The sequence below is a fragment of the Hemitrygon akajei genome, chromosome 4 (assembly GCF_048418815.1).
Source record: "Hemitrygon akajei chromosome 4, sHemAka1.3, whole genome shotgun sequence".
NCBI lineage: Eukaryota > Metazoa > Chordata > Chondrichthyes > Myliobatiformes > Dasyatidae > Hemitrygon > Hemitrygon akajei.
The window spans coordinates 90103991-90110671 of NC_133127.1; positions in this window are offsets into that span (position 1 = coordinate 90103991).

Here is a 6681-nt window from a genome sequence, read left to right on the forward strand (position 1 = left end):
AGTATGCTGTTGTGACAGGTGGACTAAACCAGGTGAAGGTAGCAGCAGCATCATACCCCAGTGAGCTAGGGATGTTCCTGTTCTAGCATGCTAAGTGGCTCTGAAAGACGGGGTGAGTGAGATCCAATGGCCAGGAAAGCTGTACTGCAACGTGCATGGACAGTGAAGGGCAAGACAAGGCACAGAAGATGTCATGGTCATCCACTGCAACGAAGAAAGACCCTAGCTTGTGCCATCTGCCCGTACCACTGGGCCAAGTCTTCTGAGATCGAGAGTGTGGAACTGCCCCAGTGCAACGGCTTTTCCACTTTTTAAAAAAACTCTCCCGCATAGATTTCCTGTCCTTGTCGGATGTGATGGACAACAATCACCATTACTGTTGATGACCGTGTGATCACCTTGGTGATTAAGGGTATGCTGATTGGACAATTTTGCCAAGAACAATCATGGTCATGGATAGAGAAAAGAATAAGAACAAGAGTATGGGGGGGGGGGGGGGGGGTCTTCCCCACAGGCAGACAGATAATCGCCCACGTCATAAACATGGCACATTTCTCTGACTTTATTTGTAAACAAAGCATATGGGTAATTTTCCACATTGTGTCAGGGATACAATATGTTAAAATTTTATACCACAGCACTTGGTTTCAGGAGAATATTTTCATGCTGAAGGATGCTGTTTGTCCCCTACCCTCTGCTGTATTTCTCAGCATTTCCTGATGGTCTGAATCTAGTTTGTGTCATGTGACTGTGGGTTCTAATAAAAGCTGGCCTATTATTCATATTTTATCATTTATGAAAATATTTAGTTTTAGATGTACCATGACCAAGTGGTAAGTTGTCATCAAATTAAATCAAAAAATTCAGTGATGTAGAACAGTGACTTTAATTCATATGTAGTGAGAAGACTAGACTTGTTGAGCATATTTAGATCAGTAAAGTCCATACCAACTAAAGTCAGTGGGGAGTTGAGAGTAGGGACACAGAGGTGGAGTGGAAGGCAGGGGTGTGTGTGTGCGTTACATCACAGGCAAAACTGGCAGAATAGTACATAAAAGGTATGTGATTTTGTCAGTATTTTTCCCTGTCCTGAATATTGCAATACACATGGATGTTCTGGACCAATTCACAAGAAAACAAGTTTTATCTGTTATATATTGTATTTAGTTGGTCCATCAGCTGTGATCAGTTTTGAAGGGGACCTTTCCTTAGACTCGTTGATGACAGAATTTCCTTCAACTTTCGATGGATATTCTTGGGCCAGAGGGTCTCTCCTTGTTTTTTTGCCAAGCTCAACTTTCTAACAAAACAGCTGAAACTTCTAGCAATCATATAAGATGAACATCCAACCAATATTCTTTGTTTAGCTTGTAAATGTGAGCTAGTCTTCAGTTCTTGGGTGGGGGGATGGGGTGAGGCTTGATGTCTTTGAATGGCTTCCAGGGTTTTCTTTGTCTGTGGAGAAGATGAATCTCGTAGTTGTATATTGCATATATACTTTGATAATAAATGTGCTTTGAATCTTTTGAAACATAATATAGATGACAAGTAATAATCAGTCTGAAGTGAAAAAGCACAACTTTACAAAAAAAAATTGTCTATAGAGAAGGCTGGTGGCCCTTCACACCTGAGCTAACTGCTCAGGAGCCCCAGTGTAAAACAATGGGGTTGTTTAATTGAGTTTGTTCTAAAGCAGACAATGTGAGCAAGTTATTTAGTTCAAGGAAGCTTGCACACCAGATTGACACTATCAAATAGCTGATATGTTAATAGTTGGAAGGTTTGTATGTTCAAGGGGTCAGTTTCACAGCATTACTTGTGGGTATCTGGGAATCTTGATTTCCCCAGAAGTTTTTATACCACCTGTGTGAAAAGGTACCTGAAAAGAAATATCATGTATGTGTGAAGTTGGCAACGTGGCAGAAAATCTGCATAAATGTATAGAGCAGGTAGGCTTATTAGGAATGGCTAAAGAACATCAAGAATGTCAGAAATATGGAGATCTAGAATCCATTCCTCTGCCTTTGATTTCTATGATAGATGATTTGTTTGTCTGTGACTCATTGAAATGTCTTTTTAACTTGTTGGAATTTTAATTTGGAAATCTTTTTTAAAATAGAAAATCTGAGTTTTAAATATGTTTTGAGAAAGTTGCCTGGATTGAAATGTGTATCACTGAAAATAAATGAACTGTGTTTAAACGAGTTTGCTAGCTGTAAGTATCTCCTCCTTGGTAGGGAGGGAGGATCCACTGCTCACACGTGGGTATTGGCAGATAAACTCATTGTGCAGGATAAACAGGGAAGTGAGCTACCTTTTGAAGAGCAGGAGGTTACAGTATAACTTTAGTGAGAGTACCTGTAGCTATCTATATTGGATAGGGCTTAAAGACCTCGTTTGAGTTCACTGTTAGCAAATCCATTACCATCACAACTTCACAGATGATTGACAAGGACACCCTTTGTGGTTGCTTGACTGTGTCCTTGTGTTAGAGAGAGGACAGTAGCCTCACATCCACAGGGGAAAAAAAATCAAGTCTAACAACGTTACCTTGGCGAATGCTAGAATTCAGAAAAAAGTTAGAGAAACTAACTACTGTCTCCATTTAATTATTTGTCCCAAGTATCTCCACTTCTGTCTGGTATTTTAAGCAGACTGTTAAATGGTTGAATTATATGGGTGTATATTTTGTATATAAGGAAAAATGGCTCCCCTCCCTCCCACTGACTGAGAAATGGGAATGGCCAGGGTTTTGGCATCTAGCAGTCTGCTGAAGTACTTTGACAGAGCTGGATTGCTCAATAGCAGGGCCTGCCTACTAATTTGAAAAGGCTGGGAGATGGCAACTCGCAACAAGCAGATGGAAGATGGGTCTCACAAGGGGTTTGTTGTCAGATTGTGATCCGTTCAGTAATCAGTCTACTGTATCTCTCCAGCCACCTTTTGACCATCATTGGTAAGTATCCTACCAACTTTATTAGCAGGTGCCTGGTTGTGTACAGCTAAGACCAAACTGAGTCTTTGTTAGACGGCATGAAAGGCCATTCAAACCAATTCATTCATGTCAACCAAGTTGCCTATCAGAGTGGGTCCCAGTTACTCGTGTTTGGCCTGTATCTCTCTAAACTAGAGGTTCCCAACGTGGTATTCATGGATACCCTTGGTTAATAGTAGAGGTCCATGGCATGAAAAAGGTTGGGATCCTCTGCTGTAAACTATTTCTCTCCGTGTACCTGTCCAATTGTCTTTTAAATGTTGTAATTGTAATATTGCCTGACTACAAGTCTTATGAAGAACACTGCCAAGACATAGGAACAGTGTAGGCCATTCAGCCCACTGAGTCTGCTTTGTCATTCAATCGTGGCCGATCTATTTCCCCCTCAACCCCATTCTCCTGCCTTCTCCCCATTACCTTTGATACCCTTACTAATCACGAAGCTATCAACTTCCACTTTAAATGTATCTAATAGCTTTGCCTCCACAGCCAACCGTAGCAATGAATTCCATAGAGTCACCATCCTTTGGCTTAAGAATTTCCTCCTCATCACTGTCCTTTTCTAAGGCTGTGCACACTTGAACTGCATGCAAAGCTTGTAGTGACAATTCGTACAATAATGTGAAATGTATTGCTTATTCAGCACAGGAAATAGAAATCCCGTGTGTATGATTGGTTATGCTTTTCCCATTTCACAAGTTATGTTTTTAATGTTACCATGGAATGTATAAAGATGGGAAAAAGAATGTATTTTATTGCAAGACACATGAATTCAATTTTGCAGAATTGGTTTTTTACCCTCATCATTCACATTTACACTTATTGGTAAGTATCCTACCAACTTTATTAGCAGGTGCCTGGTTGTGTACAGCTAAGACCAAACTGAGTCTTTGTTAGACGGCATGAAAGGCCATTCAAACCAATTCATTCATGTCAACCAAGTTGCCTATCAGAGTGGGTCCCAGTTACTCGTGTTTGGCCTGTATCTCTCTAAACTAGAGGTTCCCAACGTGGTATTCATGGATACCCTTGGTTAATAGTAGAGGTCCATGGCATGAAAAAGGTTGGGATCCTTTTTCCCAACCTTTGCAGAAAGGTCAGATTAGGGATGACAGGAAAACAAACAGAGGTGGAGGGATTACAATAATTCTTTGTTGACTGTGATGATTGAGTGAATCAAATACATGATATTGTGTTTGAAGTGCCACAAAGATCAATTCTTGGCCCATTGCTGTTCTCACTCCACATGCCCTGTTAGGACAAATTACTTCAAAGTACAAAGTGAACTACCACAGCTAAGCAGACGTTACACAACTGTAGTTGTTGTCAGATGACCATGAGCCTCTGAACCTCTGGTCCGATGTCTTACTGGCATTACAGAATGGATGAGTTCAAATCTCCTTGAACTAAGTAAGGAAAAAAGGTGTAATTTTGGTTATCACATTGCAAAGAGTTCAATTTCTTATAACATCTCAAGATGCAGAAAAATTGATACATTTGTATTTAGACAGATCAGACTACTGTAGTTAACTCTTTCCATGACTACCTAAGAAAGATATAAATTGGCTACAGCCTGTTCAAAATACAGCAGCAAAAGTCTTAACCAAAAAGAGAGTCTGAAAATATTACACTGACTTTGGCATCATTACTCTGGCTGCCTGTGTCCTTTTTAAGATCAATGTTAAAATTGTATACAAGACTCTGAATAATCTAGCTCCTCCATATATTTTGGAGTGTCTATCATCTTGCGTTCCTAAATGAAATCTTAGATCCATGAATATAGTTTGCTTAGTGTCCTACAGCCAAGCATATGAAAACTAGTAATGTGACCTTTTGTTCTTGTGCACTGAAAATCTGGAATATTCTACCAACTGAGATATGCCAGGTTTGTATTGTGAATTGTTTCAAAACACTTCTAAGAACATTTTTAATTTGGCCACCTTATAAGATTACTTAATGCCTGTTGATATTGTTTACATTCATATAATTTGATATATTCATTTAAATTTTATTTTATAATGTTTTTGGTCTTGCTTTTTATGACTGTAAAGATAAAATCAATCATATAATCTATGGAAAGCACTTTGAGGCTGCATCTTGATGGTATAAAAAATGCTATATAAATTTATTATAACTTTCTGGCCTTCCCTGTGATCAGGTGAAGAGATCAATTCAATCAGTTGTAACATCTAATGACCTTTCCTGATTGTGGTTAAGAGATTTTACTTCCAGGGTAAAAACCACCTTACCATAAGCAAGTGTAATTGCAGCGTCCCTTTTGATCTGGCACCCAACTTTCATACTCCCTTCCTGACCTGAGCAAACATGGCTTGGGTACCTTTCCCTCTTCAATCTGATGCCTGTGTTAGCTATTGAAACAATATTTAACAGGTTACAAAGGGAATTAGCATTTAAGAAAGTTGCTGGGGATGCAACTTGGACACAAGTTGATTTTGGATTGAAATTGGGGATATTACAACTTTAGGACATCCGACTCATGAAGAGATTATTTTTGTGCTTGATTCCCTTAGCTATGAACAGCTGTATTCTGTTAGCCTTCCTAATTACTTGCAGTAGCAGCATATTATCACTTACAAGCTGAGTTCTGCATGAGAAAACCAGATCCCCCGGTGTCTCTCTTCTCCAGCTTGTACAGACCCTTGATCATTTCAAGGAGTTAAGGAGTATTTTAGTTTTGACTAATTTCTGGAATTAAAGGCCATCAACTGCCTCTACCATACAACCTCCCAGGCCTGTTAGTTTGTGTATAATCAGCTGCTATTCCAACAAGTAAACTACATTGCTGGGAACAACAAGTAAACTACATTGCTGGGAACAACAAGTAAATTACATCACTGGGAATCCCAGTGAGATGTGTGTACTGCATTATCTATTAGCATTTGATCTAGCAACTTTACTCCTGAGTTGTCCCATGTTACTTTGCAGTGGACTGTGTCTGAAACTGCTTGGCATTAATATAATTGATCAGTTCAGCCCCTATACTTGAAGCTGGCTTTAGAGTTATTAATTGTAGTGCATTCTGCGGAATGTGACATTTAGTCTGTTTTTTTTACCCTAAAAAAAATTAAAATTTGGTACAATGCATGACCCTAAAATCCAGGGGGGGATATAATGAGATGATTCCCATTTTGGATGGGTGATGCAGTGATCAGATCTCATTTCCATGATAATGGCAAGCTGGGACTCGGCGGTAACAGCAACTAGGTGTATAAGATTCCTTAGTCTGATACTTAACATTATTTTTTAAAAAGGTAGGTGACAATCATTTTAACACTAGATTATTGACGATGATAATTTGGTTTCAATTATAAAATTATGCTATTTTTCTGTCAAAGATATAAAGCAAAAGAATTTGAGTATTTCAGGGGATACTAAACACAAAGTTTCTAATTTTGCCTTGCAGTTGAGGAGCCCATGAAATGTAATTAAAATCATTTGGCCAGCAGCTGATTTCTGGACATGATCCCCCCAGGATGACCTCTTCAAAAGATTATTAAGCATTTTCTTTTAATCTTATGGAATCTGGATGTTAATTAGCTGGGCATCTGGACTGGGAGCTGAGGCACATCTACAGCAGAATTTAATCAATAGAGACTTTACCTCGAGCAGCTGATCCTCCTGTGGTCAAAGTGAATATTTAATCAGGAAATGTGCTGCTTTGCCAG